Genomic DNA, 20,275 nt, shown 5'->3' on the forward strand with positions numbered 1-20,275 from the left:
ACAAACTAACCAGCGTCACCCGTAACGGTTATACAGTGATCAGTGGTGAAAGGGTTAACTAGGGGGCAATCAAGGGGTTAAAACATTTATTAGATAGTATATGGGGGTCCCTGTCGCTATAAAACTCTGACGGCGAACCTAAATATTTACGTCCCTAACTAGCATCACCAGCGACACTAATACAGCGATCAGAAAAATGATCGCTTAGCGACACTGGTGACAGGGGGTGATCAAGGGGTTAAAACTTTATTAGGGGGGGTTAGGGGGGTACCCTAGACCTACAGGGGGCCTAAGGCTCGGTTCACACTGGGGCGACTTGTCAGGCGACCTAGTCGCCTGACAAGTCGCCTCCCGTTCTGTGCTATGGAACCGTTCTAATCGGAGCGACGCAAGTCGCTCCGACTTAGAAAAAGGTTCCTGTATTACTTTGGGGGCGACTTGGGGCGACTTGCATAGACTTCTATGCAGAAGTCGTCTCGCAAGTCGCCCCGGCAGTCGTTTGCAGGTCGCCTCGCTGAGGCGACCTGCAAGTCGTGCCGCCCATGTGTGAACCGAGCCTAACACTCACTGCCCTGACACTGTAACTGTCACAAACTGACACCAATGCAGTAATCAGAAAAAAAAAAAAAAAAAAACCTGCTTGGTGTCAGTTTGTGACGGGGGGGGGGTGATTGGGGGGGGATCGGGGGGGGGATCGGGGTGTTTAGTGTGCCTGGCATGTTCTACTGTGTGTAGTGTGTTGGTGCACTTACATTGCAGTCTTCTCTCCTCGGCCCGGAATGGAAAATACCGAGCCGAGGAGAGATGACATCATTTCCTCTGCCACTGTGTACAATACAGAGGCAGGGAAATGATCCCATTGGCTGAGAGCGATCGCGAGGGGGGGGCCACGAATGGATGGCCTCCCCCTCACCTCCGATCGCCGGGGGAGATTTGCCGACCGCCGCAGGCACCGGGGGGGGGTCCGATCGGACCCCCCACCCGCGGGCAGGCAAGGACGTACATACACGTCCTTTTGCCTGCCCGTGCCGCTCTGTCGACGTATATAGTCGTGCGGCGGTCGGCAAGTGGTTAACCTGTTGCCTTTCCAACACCGACCCATGGTAACAACGACACCCACAGGCACAGTGTGAAACTACATGCAACACAGCCAACCTGGAACAGAGGCTAAATCTGACTATGTATGAACAGGTATCCCACTAAATTTACCTATAAGCAGTAGATTAAAAATCTACCAGCGCTACACCCGCATAATGCTATTGACTACAAGCTAAGTTCTGTCTCAATAGGACCTACAGCAGTGTGCACATCCAACACAGCCAGGGATTGGCTAGCAAGTCAGCTGGATGTGCACTGTGCAGCCCCAATGAGAGACTTCACCTGTCAAAACGAGAGTGTGATGTCGGGTATGGGCGGGAATGCTACCCACACCCGCCCCTCTGTCAAACCAGTGCATAGTGAAAAAGCCGGCACTCACACATTGCTGGCTGGGACAGAGTTGCAAAGGGTCAGGATCAGTTGTCTATTCCTCCCCCCAGGGTTTCACAGCCTCCATTAGCCCTGCACTCACAGGCAGCTCCCCACTTTCACCTAAACACAGAAGCCTGGCTTCTGTAGTTGAAAGTGAAAGTAACAGCTTCTTTAACAGCCTCTCTGCTCTGCACTAGAGTCAGGACAAGTGAAAGGCTGATTGCAGAGTGTTTGAGGAGGGGGGGGGGGGGGGGTGAGCTGCCCCCCTAATCCTTATCTCCTTCCTGCTCTGGAAGCCCAGGAGCCAAAAATACCCAGTGCACTGAAAGGAGAAGGAAACTGTGGCTGCACTGGATAGAAGACATCTACAGAAAGGTGCTACTTTTAAAAAAGTGTGTGTGTGTGTATGTATGTGTGCGTGTGTGCGTATAGTGGTGGTGTGTGTGTATATGTATGCATGTATGTGTGTGTGGGGTATGTATGTGGTTGGGGGGGTGTGGTATGTATGTATGTATGTGTGCGTGTGTGCGTATGGTAGTGGTGTGTGTTTATATGTATGCATGTATGTGTGTGTGTGGTATGTATGTGGTTAGGGGTGTGTGTGGTATGTATGTATGTATGTGTGTGTGCATACCTCCCAAATTTTTGAAATGGGAATGAGGGACACCTATCAGCAAAAGTATGCAGGCATAGGACACACCCCTTGCCACGCCCCCTTAAAGGAGAATTGTACAAAAAAACAAGATTGGTTAAACCCACAAGTGCTTTTTTTTTACCACTACTATTCCTTTATATTGGCTTTTGGAATTTACAAATGCAGCAACTTAGAGATTTGATGAAAGGTTTAGCACTGGGAAACACTTTTTGATAGATAAAAAGTGCATTTATATACAGCTATATAGATCAGACCAAAATGAGGGACAAATGAGGGACAGAGGGACTTTGTTCCAAATCAGGGACAGTCTCTCGAAATCAGGGACAGTTGGGAGCTATGTGCACGGTATGTGTGTGTGTGTGTGGGTGGTATGTATGTGTGTGTTGTGTGTAGGGGGGGGGGATTCAGAGGTTATAGTTGAGGAGAAGGGCAATAGTGAAATGTGCATGGATGACTACACTCTGTACCTAGCGCTCTTGAACCCTTGCACTCTGTACGTAATGCACTCCAGAACCATGCACTGCGCCTAACACTCTCCTGCGCTCTGTACATCACACACACCCAAACCCTGCACTCTATATGTAGCTCCAGAACCCTGCACCCTGTGCATAACACCCTCCGGAACCCTGCACTCTGTATCTAGCACTCTCCTGAACCGTGCACTCTGTGCGTAACACACTCCAGAACATATGCAAAAGGCACTCCAGAAACCTGGAGTCTGTACCTAGTGCACTCCTGAGCCCTTCACTCTGTACATAACGCACTTCTGAACCATGCACTCTGTACATTGTGCACTCCTGAACCATGCACTCTGTACCTAACACACTCCTGAACCATGCATTCTGTACAAAACGCACTAGTGAACCATGCACTCTGTACATAACGCACTCCTGAACCATCCGCTCTGTACATAGCGCACTCCTGAATCCTTCACACACTTGTATAGTTTATGCAAAACCATTTGTAATGGAAGCTTTTTATTCATATTTTTTTTTTTTTTTTTTAATGACTGTGCTGGGGTTTGTATGCATCAGTGAGACTCTTTCTTTTTGCCGCCGTGCACGTAGAGTGCCGTCGGTCGCTTCCTCCCATAAGTGTCCCTCATTCTGAAGTTCAAAAGTTGAGAGGTATGGGTGCACCACTGATCATAGATTCATAGACTTGGCAAAATGGGACTAGTGAGAAACTTCAATGAGCAGTAAATGGACAGTCCAGCAGCCTTAAAAATCACAAGAGTATCCTAGGTGCAGTCCCTCAAGATGAACCCTATAAAGATGAACCCTATAATGGCCAGGTTAGTTAGTGTGATGGAAGGTTACCATCAAGCAGCAGTTAGAAGGAGCCAAGGACACCAAGCTGATAGTGACTGACTGTAATCCAAGGATATGTCAGTCAGAAGCTATCCTATGCAGGTATCAGAGGGGTGCAATACCCTGCAGATAACACAAACCTGTAGAATGCCGGGTGTAATGCAAACACCTTCAAATGGATGCCAGATCCGTAGGGGGCAATTGGTAACAGAGAAGTCTGCAAATGAATGTCAAGCCCACACCATCACGGAAAAGCAGCAAATGGAAACAGAAAATATTTACGTGTCTGTTTCCATGTCAAGGCTGATGGAATTCATGAAGCAGGATATCAGTTAATGGTGTTACCATTGTCAGCTTCTGACGGCTCCTATCCGCACCTGTCGATTCCCCTCATAATGATAGTGTTGTTCCCCGCAGGTATCGATGGTCCCAGTCCCCTTACCACATGATCAGCAGTCAGCCAATGACAGCCGATCACATGATGTAAACAGAGCTGATAATCGGCTATTTTTTTCCTCACGTTTACAGCGTGAGAAGAAGAAAAAAAGCAGATCACTGCCTACTGTCAGAGGGATATCGGTCCCGAACAGTCACTCATCTGCGCCCACCAGTGCCACCTTCCAGTGCAAATCAGTGCTGCCTATCAGTGCCACCCATCAGTGCCACCTATAAGCCCCCACCAGTGCTCATCAGTGCTGCCTTGTCAGTGCCTTATCATTGCCCATAAGTGCAGCCTATCAGTGCCCATCAGTGCCACCTTATCTGCGCACATCAGTGAAGGAGAAAAATTACCAGTTTGCTAAATTTTATAACTATGAAAACTGTTTTTATTTATTTAGCAAAAAATAAAAACCCCAGTAGTGATTAAATACCACCAAAAGAAAGCTCTATTTGTGTGAAGAAAATGATAAAAATTTCATATGGGTACAGTGTTGTATGACCGCGCAATTGTCCGCAAAATTGCCGCCCATCATATAGCAATATGACGTCGGCAAAGTGGTTGCAATATCCTGACCGGATGTCATATGACGTCGCCAGGATATCAAGCCGCTGAGCCCCCCCCACGCATCGCAACAATCGCAGTTTGTCAGTCTGACACACTGCAACTCCTATCTAGGTAAAGAGTCTCTGTCAGAGACTATTTACCACGTGATCAGCCATGTCCAATCACGGCTGATCACGATGTAAACAGGAAGAGGCGTTGATCGACTTTTCCTCACTCGTGTCTGACAGACGCAAGTAGAGGAGAGCCGATCGGTTGCTCCTCTGACAGGGGGGGTCTGTGCTGATTGTTTATCAGCGCAGCCCCCCTCGGATGCCCGCCCAGGACCACCAGGATGCCGCCAGGATCACCAGGGATGGCCACCACACTGGACCACCAGGTATGCCACCCTAGACCACCGGGGAAATGTCAATCAGTGCCTTTGAAAAATGCCTGCCAGTGCCAGTGATGCTTATCAGTGAAATCCAGTGCCAGTGCCAGCCATCAGTGCCCATCAATGCCCATCAGTGCCGTCTTTCAGTGCCCATCAGTGCCCAGCAGTGCCATCTATCAATGCCACCCATAAGTACCCATCAGTGCAGCCTTCCAGTGCCCATCAGTGTTGCCTATCAGTGCCCACCGTGCCACCGAAAATCCAAAAATAAGAATGAAAATCTGAAATAATAGCTAACTAACTAACAATACCTAACTATTAAATTATAGGAATTATTATAAGAATTATCTAAAATAATGAATGTTGCATCTAAACGAATGGAAAGTAACAAATTCATAATAAATAATAATAATAATAAAATTTTTATTACTATTATTTATTATTATTATTAATTTGTTATGTTCAATTAGATTAGATACGACATTCGTTATTTCGGATAAATTCGTATTCGTTACGTTCACTAACAGCCAAATTTGAAAGGAAATTCCAATACCTATAATTTAATAGTTAGTAATAGTTATTATTAGTTTTTTTGTTAGTTATTTTAGATTTTCGGTTTTTCGAATTTTCATTCTTATTTTTGGATTTTTGTTCTTTTGAATTTTCGGATTTCGGGTTTTCGTTAATTCGAATATTTCCGAAGTAACTAATTTAAACCTCGTCGAAACACGAATTCGGAACGAAACAAATTGCACATGTCTATCGTTTTCTTGGTGCTTCAAAGCACCTCCAAAGCCTCCATAGAAGTCTATCACAACACTCCCTAACCACCTGCAGCATTTGAGGGGCTTTTATTCAGCGTTAGCTTCGCTTTGTTTTGGAGGTATTACAGGTACGAAATATCCCAGAATGCACTGAGGAACCAACAAGCAAACCAGAAAAATGTTATTAGTAGTCAGTTGCAGGTTCATGTGTATATATTCTGGAAGTGTCTGGTGTACATGACACATTTGGTGTGCACAGGGCCGGCCCTACCATGGGTCCCGCCGGGTCCATGGGACGCAGGCAGCACTTTAAGAGGGGCGGTGCCAGGGCTGTCTTTCATGCGGGGCAAATGCCCCAGGCTCAGTCACTGTTTTAGAACCCAAAAGAGCTGCCCCTGGAGCCCACGCCGCCTGCACATAGGGGGCCGCCCCACGATGCCTGTAGTCCGCAGGGAGCAGGAGAAGTGGTGGGGCTGGGAGCGCCACTCACTCTCAGACTCCGCCCGATGCAGTCTGCATGGAGGAGAAGGCCTGAGACTGCAGGTGCACCGTGCAGTTGAGTAACGGCTTTAGAGTAGCAGTGGCAGCGCTGACATCCCCGGAGCACAGATCGGATGTGCAGTGAGCTGACTAGCAGGTAGGTCCTCCTACCCAATGTGATGGCTGCCTGTGGATTTTCTAAAGAGGCGGCGCTGATAGGCTGCACTGGTGGGCACTGATGAGGTAGCACTGATGGACACTGATAGGCTTCACTGTTGGGCACTGACAGACACTGATAGGCTGCACTGGTGGGCACTGTTGAGGTGGCACTGATGGACACTGATAGACTGCACTGGTGAGCACTGATGGACACTGATAGGCTGCACTGGTGGGCACTGGTGGACACTGATAGGCTGCACTGGTGGGCACTGGTGGACACTGATAGGCTGCAGTGGTGGGCACTGATGGACACTGATAGGCTGCACTGGTGGGCACTGTCGAGGTAGCACTGATGGACACTGATAGGCTGCAGTTGTGGGCACTGATGACACTGATAGGCTGCACTGGTGGGCACTGTTGAGGTGGCACTGATGGACAGTGATAGGCTGCACTAGTGGGTACTGATGAGGTGGCACTGATGGACACTGATAGGCTGCACTGGTGGGCACTGATAGGCTGCACTGGTGGGCACTGTTGAGGTGGCACTGATGGAAACTGATAGGCTGCACTGGTGGGCACTGATGACAGTTATAGGCTGCATTGGTGGGCACTGTTGAGGTGGCACTAATGGACACTGATAGGCTGCACTGGTGGGCATTTTTGAGGTGGCACTGATGAACACTGATAGGCTGCACTGGTGGGCACTGTTGAGGTGGCACTGATGGACATTGATAGGCTGCACTGGTGGGCACTGTTGAGGTAGCACTGATGGACACTGATAGGTTGCACTGGTGGGCACTGATGACACTGATAGGCTGCACTGGTGGCCACTGTTGAGGTGGCACTGATGGACAGTGATAGGCTGCACTAGTGAGTACTGATAAGGTGGCACTGAATGACACTAATAGGCTGCACTGGTGGGCACTGTTGAGGTGGCACTGATGGACACTGATAGGCTGCACTGGTGGGCACTGATGACACTGATAGGCTGCACTGGTGGGCACTGTTGAGGTGGCACTGATGGACACTGATAGGCTGCACCGGTGGGCACTGTTGAGGTGGCACTGATGGACACTGATAGGCTGCACTGGTGGGCACTGTTGAGGTGGCACTGATAGACACTGATAGCCTGAACTGGTTGGCACTGATGATGTGGCACTGATGGACACTGATAGGCTGCACTGGTGGGCACTGATGGACACTGATAGGCTGCACTGGTGGGCACTGATGGACACTGATAGGCTGCACTGGTGGGCACTGATGGACACTGATAGGCTGTGTACAGGGGAGGGTACAGAGGTGGCTATGTATGGGGGGGGTGCAGAGGTGGCTGTGTACGGGGGGTACAAAGGTGGCTGTGTATGGGGGGGTACAGAGGTGGCTATGGATTGAGGGGATACAGGGGTGGCTGTGTACAGATGGGGGTACAAAGGTGGCTGTGTACGGGGGTATAGAGGTGGCTGTGGATGGGGGGGTACAGAGGGGGGGTTACAGAAATGGCTGTGTACGGGGGGGGTATAGAGGTGGCTGTGTACGGGGGGTACAGAGTTGGCTTTGGATGGGGGGTACAGATGTGGCTATGGATGGGGGGGTACAGAGGTGGCTGTGTACAGGGGGGTACAGAGGTGGCTGTGTACGGGGGAGGGTACAGAGGTGGCTGTGTATGGGGGGTACAGAGGTGGCTATGTATGGGGGGTACAGAGGTGGCTGTGTATGGGTGGTACAGAGGTGGCTGTGTACGGGGGGTTACAGAGGTGGCTGTGTATGGCAGGTACAGAGGTGGCTGTGGACAGGGGGGTACAGAGGTGGCTGTGTACGGGGGGTACAGAGGTGGCTGTGGATGGGGGGTACAGAGGTGGCTGTGTACAGGGGGGGTACAGAGGCGGCTGTGGATGGGGGGAACAGAGGTGGCTGTGTACAGGGGGTGAACAGAGGTGGCTGTGTACGGGGTATAGAGGTGGCTGTGTACGAGAGGTACAGAGGTGGCTGTGGATGGGGGGTACAGAGGTGGCTGTGGATGAGGGGTACAGAGGTGGCTATGGATGGGGGGGGTACAGAGGTGGCTGTGTATGGGGGGGGGGACAGAGGTGGCTGTGTACGGGGGTATAGAGGTGGCTGTGGATGGGGGGGGTACAGAGGGGGGTTACAGATGTGGCTATGGATGGGGGGGGTACAGAGGTGGCTGGGTACAGAGGTGGCTGTGTACGGGGGAGAGTACAGAGGTGGCTGTGTACGGGGGGAGGGTACAGAGGTGGCTGTGTACGGGGGGTACAGAGGTGGCTGTGTATGGGGGGGTACAGAGGTGGCTGTGTACAGGGGGGGTACAGAGGTGGCTATGTATGGCGGATACAGAGGTGGCAGTGTCCGGAGGGGTACAGAGGAGGCTGTGGACAGGGGGGTACAGAGGTTTCTGTGTATGGGGGGTACAGAGGTGGCTGTGTATGGGGGGTACAAAGGTGGCTGTTAGGGATGAGCTTCGAGTTCGAGTCGAACTCATGTTCGACTCGAACATCGGCTGTTCGCCAGTTCGCCGAACAGCGAACAATTTGGGGTGTTCGCGGCAAATTCGAATGCCGCAGAACACCCTTTAAAAGTCTATGGGAGAAATCAAAAGTGCTAATTTTAAAGGCTTATATGCATGGTATTGTCATAAAAAGTGTTTGGGAACCTGGGTCCTGCCCCAGGGGACATGATCAATGCAAAAAAAAGTTTTAAAAACGGACGTTTTTTCGGGAGCAGTGATTTTAATAATGCTTAAAGTCAAACAATAAAAGTGTACTATTCCTTTAAATTTCGTACCTGGGGGTGTCTATAGTATGCCTGTAAAGGGGCGCGTGTTTCCCATGTTTATAACAGTCTGACAGCAAAATTACATTTCAAAGGAAAAAAGTCATTTAAAACGACTCGCGGCTGTAATGAATTGCCGGTCCTACAATACACATAAAAGTTCATTGATAAAAACGGCATGGGAATTCCCCACAGGGGAACCCCGAACCAAAATTTAAAAAAGAAATGACGTAGGGGTCCCCATCAAAATTCATACCAGACCCTTCAGGTCTGGTATGGATTTTAAAGGGAACCCCGCGCCAAAATTAAAAAAAAAATTGGCGTGGGGTCCCCCCAAAAATCCATACCAGACCCTTATCTGAGCACGCAACCTGGCAGGCCGCAGGAAAAGAGGGGGGGACGAGAGAGCGCCCCCCCCTCCTGAACCGTACCAGGCCACATGCCCTCAACATTGGGAGGGTGCTTTGGGGTCCCCCCTAAAGCACCTTGTCCCCATGTTGATGAGGACAAGGGCCTCATCCCCACAACCCTTGCCCGGTGGTTGTGGGGGTCTGCGGGCGGGGGGGCTTATCGGAATCTGGAAGCCCCCTTTAACAAGGGGACCCCCAGATCCTGGCCCTCCCCCTGTGTGAAATGGTAAGTGGGTACAAAAGTATCCCTACCATTTTACAAAAAAAGTGTCAAAAATGTTAAAAATGATAAGAGACCGTTTTTGACAATTCCTTTATTTAAATGCTTCTTCTTTCTTCTATCTTCTTTCTTCTATCTTCCTTCGGTTTCTTCCTCCATCTTCTTCTTCTGGTTCTTCCGGATCTTCTGGTTCTTCCTCCGGTGTTCTCGTCCGGCATCTTCCTCAGCGGCACCTTTTTCTCTTCATCTTCTTTTCTCGGGCCGCTCCGCATCCACTATTGGATGGGAGGCTCCCGCTGTGTGACGCTTCTCCTCTTCTGACGGTTCTTAAATAACGGAGGGCGGGTGATCCCGCCCCCCTCTGATGGGGAATGCCACAGGGAAGTCCCCGTGCGTCAGAGGGGGGCGGGTCACCGGGTGGCCCCGCCCTCCATTATTTAAGAACCGTCAGAAGAGGAGAAGCGCCACACAGCGGGAGCCTCCCTCCATGCCATCATGGATGCGGAGCGGCCCGGAGAAGAAGATGAAGAAAAAACGATAAAGAGAAGGAGACGCCGTGGAGGAAGATGCTGGACGAGAACCGGAGGAAGAACCAGAAGAACCAGAAGAAGAAGATGGAGGAAGAAACCGAAGGATGAAGGAAGAAAGAAGTTAGAAGAAAGAAGATGGAAAGAAGAAGCATTTAAATTAAGGAATTGTCAAAAACTGTCTCTTGTCATTTTTAACATTTTTGACAGTTTTTTTGTGAAATGGTAGGGGTACTTTTGTATCCCCTTACCATTTCACATAGGGGGGAGGGCCGGGATCTGGGGGTCCCCTTGTTAAAGGGGGCTTCCAGATTCCGATAAGCCCCCCCGCCCGCAGACCCCCACAACCACCGGGCAAGGGTTGTGGGGATGAGGCCCTTGTCCTCATCAACATGGGGACAAGGTGCTTTAGGGGGGACCCCAAAGCACCCTCCCAGTGTTAAGGCCATGTGGCCTGGTACGGTTCAGGAGGGGGGGCGCTCTCTCGTCCCCCCCTCTTTTCCTGCGGCCTGCCAGGTTGCGTGCTCAGATAAGGGTCTGGTATGGATTTTTGGGGGGACCCCACGGCAATTTTTTTTTTAATTTTGGCGCGGGGCTCCCCTTAAAATTCATACCAGACCTGAAGGGTCTGGTATAAATTTTAATGGGGACCCCTATGTCATTTTTTTTTTTTAATTTTGGCGCGGGGTTACCCTTAATATCCATACCAGACCTGAAGGGCCTGGTATGGAATTTAGGGGGACCCCCACGTCATTTTTTTTTTAAATTTTGGTTCGGGGTTCCCCTGTGGAGAATTCCCATGCCGTTTTTATCAATGAACTTTTATGTGTATTGTCGGACCGGCAAATCATTAATAGCCGCGAGTAGTTTTAAATGACTTTTTTCCTTTGAAATGTCATTTTGCTGTCAGACTGTTCTAAACACGGGAAACATGTGCCCCTTTACAGGCATACTATAGACACCCCCCAGGTACAAAATTTAAAGGAATATTACACTTTTATTGTTTGACTTTAAGCATTATTAAAATCACTGCTCCTGAAAAAACTGCCTTTTTTAAAACTTTTTTTTGCATTGATTCATGTCCCCTGGGGCAGGACCCAAGTCCCCAAACACTTTTTATGACAATACCATGCATATAAGCCTTTAAAATGAGCACTTTTGATTTCTAACGTTCGAGTCCCATAGACTTCAATGGGGTTCTAACGTTCTTGCGAAGTTTTGGTCTGTTCGCAAGTTCTGGTGCGAACCGAGCCGGGGGGTGTTCGGCTCATCCTTATTTCTGAGGGACAGCATGTGGGTAGGGCTTAAAGTGGATGTAAACCCACTCTCATCCTTTCTAAACTACTGGCATAGGGGTTATCTATAAGGATGTACATGCCTCCTGCATTAATCCTTACCTGTCAAATGTCTACCCTCTGTCTGTTATGAGACCTGAAAAACTGCAGATTCTGCGAGCGGGTCTGTTGTCCGGAGCTCGGTGGGTGGGGTCATGTGATGTCAGTAGACTCCCCGCCCACCTCTACACTCCCCTTGTCAATATGCATTTTCTTCTGTGTATTTCTTATGCCCCGTACACACGGTCGGACTTTGTTCGGACATTCCGACAACAAAATCCATGGATTTTTTCCGACGGATGTTGGCTCAAACTTGTCTTGCATACACACGGTCACACAAAGTTGTCGGAAAATCCGATCATTCTGAACGCGGTGACGTAAAACACATACGTCGGGACTATAAACGGGGCAGTGGCCAATAGCTTTCATCTCTTTATTTATTCTGAGCATGCGTGGCACTTTGTCCGTCGGATTTGTGTACACACGATCGGAATTTCCGACAACGGATTTTGTTGTCGGAAAATTTTATATCCTGCTCTCAAACTTTGTGTGTCGGAAAATCTGATGGAAAATGTCCGATGGAGCCCACACACGGTCGGAATTTCCGACAAGACGCTCCGATCGGACATTTTCCATCGGAAAATCCGACCGTGTGTACGGGGCATTACACTGAACTTCTGCTATGATCACTAACATCCAGTCTAAACCCAGAAAAGTGTAAAAGAAAGATATTCCTTTTGTGTCTTGTTTGGCTGTTGAGTAGAATTGTCATACTTCTACAATTCTACTCAACAGCCAAACAAGACACAAAAGGAATATCTTTCTTTTACAACATCACACGGGATAAACTAACATTTACAAAAACTATAGCAATGAAAAATGGGAGACAGATCTGGGCACCACCTTCACAGAAGAACAATGGCAACAATCATTCAGGGAAACACATAAAGCTTCTCATTGTATTAAACACTGGGAACTAATAATCAAAATGGCAAACAGATGGCATTACACACCATGTAGAATAGCAAATTACTTCCCAGGAGCATGGCCAGAATGGAGGGACTGTGAACAAATAGGAAACCTATTATGCAACGTATACACGGTCGGACTTTTCAATCGGACTTGCTCGACGGACGCCAACGGACCAAATCCGGCGGACAATCTGATCGTCTGTGGGCTTCACCGGACCTTCAGCGGACTTTTCCAGTTGCAAATCTGACAGACTTTAGATTTGGAACATGCTTCAAATCTTTACGTCGTAACTCCGCCAGACCCAGAAATCCGCTCGTCTGTATGCTAGTCCGACGGACAAAAACTGACGCTAGGGCAGCTATTGGCTACTGGCTATCAACTTCCTTATTTTAGTCCGGTGTACGTCATCAAATACGAATCCGTCGGACTTTGGTGTGATCGTGTGTAGGCAAGTCTGGTCCATTGAAAATCCGCTGGAAGGTCTGTCGGACCAGTCCAGTCGAAAAGTCCGCCCGTGTGTACGCGGCCTTACACATGTTTTGGCAATGTCCTAACATAAAAAGCCTATGGAACCAAGTATTCCAATTGATTTCGTCTATAACAGGAATGCTCACAGCGCCAGATCTGGCTTTGGCAATTCTCCACTTGAACATAGAGAAATTCCAAACAGACTTCAGACCAGTCATAACTCACATACTGTTATGCCGTGTACACACGAGCGGAATGTCCGACAGAAAAAGTCCGACGGGAGCTTTTCATTGTATATTCCGATTGTGTGTATGCCCCATCTGACTTTTTACGTCGAAAATTCTGATGGACCTAGAAAGAGAACATGTTCTAAATTTTTCCGAAGGAACCAATTCCTATCGGGAAAAGCGCTCGTCTGTATGCTGTTCCGACGGACCAAAAACTATGCATGCTCTGAAGCAAGTACGAGACGGAAGCTATTGGCCACTGGCTATTGAACTTCTGTTTTCTAGTCCCATCGTACGTGTTGTACGTCACCGTGTTTTGGACGGTTGGAATTTGGTGTGACCGTGTGTAGGCAAGACAGCTTGAGCGGAATTCCGTCGGAACTCCGTCGGAAAAACCTTCAGAGTTTATTCCAAAGGGAAAACCGGTCGTGTGTACAGGGCATAAGAGACACGTTTACTGATCCTACGCAACCGGAAAACCACCACAGCCATAAACATGTCCGACATCACTAAAGCTGTGCACAGAAACTACACTTTCGAACATCTCATAGCGATTAACTCTATGCATTGTAGAATATTCAACAAATATTGGTCTATATGGCCGAAATGATCTTGACAACCCAATAAGTTACTTCGTTGAGTTGACTTTACTTGTTTATGAAGTTTTTTTTTTGTTTTTTTTTTTTTATAGCAAACATGCTAAAACGCTTTTCAGGATGTATATTGGTTGACTGTGTATATCAAAATACCCTCTATACTGTGTACTATGTTTATTTCTGAAATATTCAGTAAAAAAAACATTGAAACAAAAAAACCCCCAGAAAAGTCACCACATGACTTCAGCATGCCCAATCATGCTGAGGTGTGGAGCAGCCAATCCTGGGAGAGCTGGAGAAGAAAGGAGGAGGGGATCTGAAGTACACAGAATGTCTCTCTCAGGCTCCTGCATGAGATATGTAAATCACCTGTCACTCACAACAAGGGGGAGAAACTGACTCCTACTTCTCTGTGTGTCAGTTTTTATCTCAAAGATAGGAGGACTGCTCAGAGCTGAACTAACTCTTCGTGGAAAGACTGGGCACAGATGACATGAAATCCTATATTGTACAAGGTGCAAGTCTTAATTTTAAAAAAATTGCGTTTACATCCACTTTAATGCACCCAAGTGGGGACTCGCTGAACAGAGCTCATGAATGCCTAAATTATGTTAGCCACCTTATTCTGAGAGCTCCAGTTTTAGTAAATCTTCCTCTTGCCATTTAGCCCAGCATGAACTGTCGTAAGGTCACTTGAAGTGCAGCAGTGAGCAGAAACAAAGCTTGATTTACCAAACGCTATTCTGCCAAATGCATTGATGGTGACCATGCTTGGCCAAGACCGTGCGCTATCTATAGAAATTAAGGAAATGGGAGAAGGAAACAAAGGGGACTTACAGGATGGTTTTACAGGAGGGCAGTCTGGTATGATGTTCTTCTGCCGCCTATTGTTGGGGCCCTTTAGAAAGTGTTGGTGCACTTAACAACAGTGTTAGTAAACCGGCATTCTGTATAGGTGCAGTGAAGGTGTGGTATGGGTGTGGTACAGGTGCAGTATACAGTAGATGCAGTATACTTAATAAAGTACACACTAAAAACATAGACCATATATACCACTACAAATTCTACCCACTCATGGGCTGTATTGCAATGATCACAATTAAAATCAAGAGTAGGTGTGTGTCATTAGAAAGAAAAGATGTAGGCATGGAACTTTGTTATCAGCAAAAAGAAAGCCATATACACAAAAAGACAAACTGACACAGTTTGGTATTGCAAAACATATATAGAAAACACATTATAATCCTGTACAAGTTAATGACCTTAGATGCGGGCGTATGAGTGTAGTCCTACCAAAGATTCACAAATGTTTCCTTATTTAAAGTGGTTCTAAAGCCCAGAGGTTTGCATTAAGGTGAAAAACCTTCTGTGCTGCAGCCCCCCCCCCATTTCTTTTTTCTGAGCCCAATCCGATCCAGCGATGTGCACTAGAGCAGCAGCTCCAGCCACTGTCTCTCTCCTCATTGGACAGATTGATAGCAGTGGGAGCCATTGGCTCCTGCTGCAATCAATGAAATCCTGTGACACGGGAGCAGGGGGGCGGGCCAGGGCCCTTCTGTCTGTGTCAATTGACATAGCAGCGGGACTTGGAACGCCGGCGGGAGACCCCAGAGAAAGAGGATCAGGGCTGCTCTGTGCAAAAAGATTGCACAGAGCAGATGAGTATAGGCATGTTTGTTATTTTTTATAAAAAGGACCTGATTGATGGAGAGTGTGATGAGTCTGAAGCATTATGGGTGGAACTGCATATAGATGGGCGTAGTTCAAAGTTAATCATTGGAGTTTGTTATAGACCACCCAATGTTAACGAGGAGGTGGAGACTCAGCTCCTTGCACAGATGGAAAGGGCTGCAAGGGCTGGGACAGTGATAATAATGGGAGATTTTAACTACCCAGAAATTGACTGGAGTAATGGCACTGCTGGGACAGTTAAAGGGCAAAAATTTATAAACCTAGTACAGGACAATTTTATGGTCCAGTTTATTGAGGCCCCAACTAGGAATGAAGCTCTGTTGGACCTGGTAATCTCAAACCATGCAGAGCTTATTACTAATGTGCAGATAAAGGAACACCTGGGTAGCAGTGACCATAACATGATTTCATTTGATGTTAGCTGTAAACAAGAAATACATAAGGGAAAGATAAAAACACTTAACTTCAAGAGAGCAAATTTTCCAAGGATGAGGGCTGCTCTCGAGGACTTAGACTGGGAGGGAATATTGGCAGCGATAAACACAGAACAGAAATGGGAATTCTTCAAAAAGACTGTTTGGGACCTCACTGCAAAGTATATTCCCATGGGCAATAAGTTTAAAAGGCTAAAAAGAAAACCTATGTGGCTCACGGTCAAAGTTAGAAAAGCTATAAACAATAAGAAAAGAGCTTTTAAAAAATATAAAAATGAAGGAACACTAGTGTCATTTAAATGCTACAAAGAATTTAACAGAATATGTAAAAAGGAAATCAAGGGTGCAAAAATTCAAAATGAACGACAGATCGCAAAAAATAGTAGGACAAACCCCAAAAAATTCTTCAAATATATTAATAGTAAAAAGGTCAGATCTGAGCATGTAGGCCCTTTACAAAATAATCTAGAGTGGGTGACTGGGGACAAGGAGAAGGCTAATTTATTAAATACTTTCTTCAGCTCTGTGTATACAAAAGAGCATGGGGAAGTTCATGTCCATAATGGGGGTGGTATTGACACAGCCCCAATGATCCACAATGGCTCAAAAGGGATATGGTCCAGAAATATTTAGACAGAATAAAGGTGGATAAAGCACCTGGACCTGATGGCATCCACCCACGGATCCTAAAAGAATTGAGCTCTGTAATTTCAAAGCCATTGTATCTAATTTTTAGGGACTCATTAATGACGGGAATAGAACCGCTGGATTGGCGCAGGGCGAACGTGGTGCCTATATTTAAAAAGGGATCAAAGTCTTTACCAAGTAACTATAGACCTGTTAGTTTAACTTCTATAGTCGGGAAGATACTGGAGCGTTTAATAAAAGACCACATAGACGAGTTCTTGCTGGAAAAAAACATTTTAAGCAACAGACAGCATGGATTCATGAAAGACAGAAGCTGTCAGACAAACCTAATTTCTTTTTATGAAGAGGTAAGTAAAACATTGGACAGAGGGGTGGCTGTGGACGTGGTTTATTTGGATTTTGCAAAAGCGTTTGATACAGTTCCGCACACACGGCTCATGTGTAAGGTAAAGTCTACAGGCTTGGAAATATCAGTTTGTAAATGGATAGAAAACTGGCTAAAAGACAGAATTCAGAGAGTAGTGGTTAATGATTCTTACTCTGAATGGTCTAAGGTTATCAGTGGTGTACCCCAAGGTTCAGTGCTGGGACCCTTACTCTTTAATATCTTTATAAATGATATAGGGTCTGGGATCAAAAGTAACATTTCTGTCTTTGCAGATGACACCAAGCTATGCAGTGGAATAACGTCCTTACAGGATGTCTCCAATTTACAAGCCGACCTCAATGCACTGTCTAATTGGGCGACTATGTGGCAGATGAGGTTTAATGTTGAGAAATGTAAAGTTATGCACTTGGGGGCTAAGAATATGCATGCATCATACATGCTAGGGGGAGTACAACTGGGGGAATCTGTAGTGGAGAAGGATCTGGGGGTTTTGGTAGATCATAAGCTCAATAATAGCATGCAATGCCAAGCTGCGGTTTCCAAAGCGAGCAAAGTTCTTTCTGTATTAAGAGAGGTATGGACTCCAGAGAGAGAGATATCATTTTGCCCCTGTTCAAATCATTAGTAAGACCTCATCTGGAATATGCAGTTCAGTTTTGGACACCAGTTCTCAAAAAGGATATCGTGGAACTGGAGAAAGTGCAGAGAAGGGCAACCAAACTGATAAGAGGCATGGGGAGCTCAGCTATGAGGAAAGATTAGAGGAACTGAATTTGTTCACTCTTGAGAAGAGGAGAATAAGGGGGGATATGATCAACATGTTTAAATATATAAGGGGTCCATATAGTGAACTTGGTGTTGAGTTATTCACTTTACGGTCAACACAGAGGACAAGGGGGCACTCTTTACGACTGGAGGAAAAGAGATTTCATCTCCAAATACGGAAAGGTTTCTTCACAGTAAGAGCTGTGAAAATGTGGAATAGACTCCCTCCAGAGGTGGTTCTGGCCAGCTCAGTAGATTGCTTTAAGAAAGGCCTGGATACTTTCCTAAATGTACATAATATAACTGGGTACTGACATTTATAGGTAAAGTTGATCCAGGGAAAATCCGATTGCCTCTCTGGGATCAGGAAGGAATTTTTTCCCCTGCTGTAGCAAATTGGAGCATGCTCTGCTGGGGTTTTTTGCCTTCCTCTGGATCAACTGTGGGTATAGTATTGGGTATATTGGATTGTACGTTTTTTTTTTTTTTTGTGGTTGGACTGGATGGACTTGTGTCTTTTTTCAACCTGACTAACTATGTAACTAACTATGTAAAAGGTTCACAAACACTTTAACCACTTCCTGCCTGCCTTATGCAAAATGACGGCTGCAGGGTGGTTGTATCATCCTGACTGGGCGTCATATGACGTCCAGCAGGATAAGCCGCTTGTGCGTGCCAATCGGGGGCGCGGTGTGTCAATCAGACACACCGCATCTCCAATCGAGGTAAAGAGCTTATGATGTAGGCTCTTTACCATGTGATCAGCTGTGTCCAATCACAGCTGATCACATGGTAACCAGGAAGTGCCATTTATCGTCTTTCCTCCATTTGCGCTGACAAGGCGCAGATAGAGGAGAGCCGATCAGCGGCTCTCCTGACGGGGGTGTCTGCGCTGATAATCAGCGCATTGTTTATCAGTGCAGAACCATCAGCAGTGCCCCCCCCCAGTGATGCCCATCAGTACCCCACCAGTGATGCCAACCTGTACCCATAAAGGATGCCAAAAAGTGCCCATAAAGAATGCCAGTCAGTGCCCATCAGTAATGCCTGTCAGTGCCTCCTCATCAGTGCTGCCTATCAGTGCCCATCAGTGCTGCATATTAGTGCCACCTCATCTGTGCCGCCTCATCAGTGCCCATCAGTGAAGGAGAAATCTTACTTATTTACAAAATTTTACAACAAAAACAAAGAAAACATTTTTTTTTTTTCAGGCTTCTTTTCTTTGTAGCGCAAAAAATAAAAATCAGTGGTGATCAAATACCACCAAAAGAACCAGCTCTGTTTGGGGGGGATGAAAAAATATGGGTACAGTGTAGCATGACCGCACAATTGTCATTCAAAGTGCGACTGAAAGCTAAAAACGGGCCAGGGCAGGAAGGGGGTAAAAAATGCCCGGTATTGAAGTGGTTAAGATAGAGATCCACATCCCACCTGGAGTTGAGTTCGGCAGATGTTCTAGTTACCAGGGAAAAGATCCACCACACTTCTTTTTTTAACCACTTGCCGAACGCCGATATACGTCCTTACTTTGAGGACGGATATCATATCGTTGTTATGACAGCAGCTAGCTGCCATAACCCCGGTATCCTCGTGTACAAGATAAACGTGGTCTCTGCAGCGGATTCGCCGCAAGATCACTTTTATCGGCGGCGGGAGAGGGGTTCCCCCCTCCCCCGCACTCCGCTGCCCTCCGCCGCTTACCGGAGCCGTGGGCAGCAGCAGAGGTGATCCGGTCCTTCTCCTGGCTAGACATGGAGACCAGTGAGGGGAAGATGGCCCCCACCCATCTCCATGACATTGCAGGGCGGAAGCGACGTCAAAACTTCACTTCCGCCCTTAGGAAGTCCTGTCATGCTTTTTTTCTATTAGAAGGGTTTACATTCCTTGTATTAGGAATAAAAGTGAACCAATTTATTTATTTTTTTTAAGATCAGTGTAAAAATTAAGAATAAAAAGGTAAAATAAATAAGAAAAATAAAATGTAAAAATTTTTAAACGTGCCCCGTCCCGCCGAGCTCGCGTGCAGAAGCGAACGCATACGTGAGTAGCGCCCGCATATGAAAACGATGTTTGAACCACACATGTGAGGTATCACCGTGATCGGTAAAGCGAGAGCAATAATTCTAGCCCTAAACCTCCTCTGTAACTTAAAACATGCAACCTGTAGAATTTTTTAAACGTCACCTATGGAGATTTTTAAGGGTAAAAGTTTGTCGCCATTCCACGAGCGGGCGCAATTTTGAAGCGTGACATTTTGGGTGTCAATTTACACGGCGTAACATTATCTTTCACAACATATAAAAAAAAAATGGGCTAACTTTAGTGTTGTCTTATTTTTTTAATTCAAAAAAAGTGTATTTTTTAAAAAAAAAGTGCGCTTGTAAGACCGCTGCGCAAATACGGTGTGACAAAAAGTATTGCAATGACCGCCATTTTATTCTCTAGGGTGTTAGAAAAAAATGTATAATGTTTGGGGGTTCTAAGTAATTTTCTAGCAAAAAAAAAAGTTTTTAACTTGTAAACAACACATCTAAAAAAGAGGCCTGGTCCTTAAGTGGTTAAGGGTTAAGAAAGCCCCCCCCCCCGGGAGCGC

This window comes from Aquarana catesbeiana, linkage group LG01 (genome assembly GCF_042186555.1).
Source record: "Aquarana catesbeiana isolate 2022-GZ linkage group LG01, ASM4218655v1, whole genome shotgun sequence".
In the NCBI taxonomy this organism is placed as follows: Eukaryota; Metazoa; Chordata; class Amphibia; order Anura; family Ranidae; genus Aquarana; species Aquarana catesbeiana.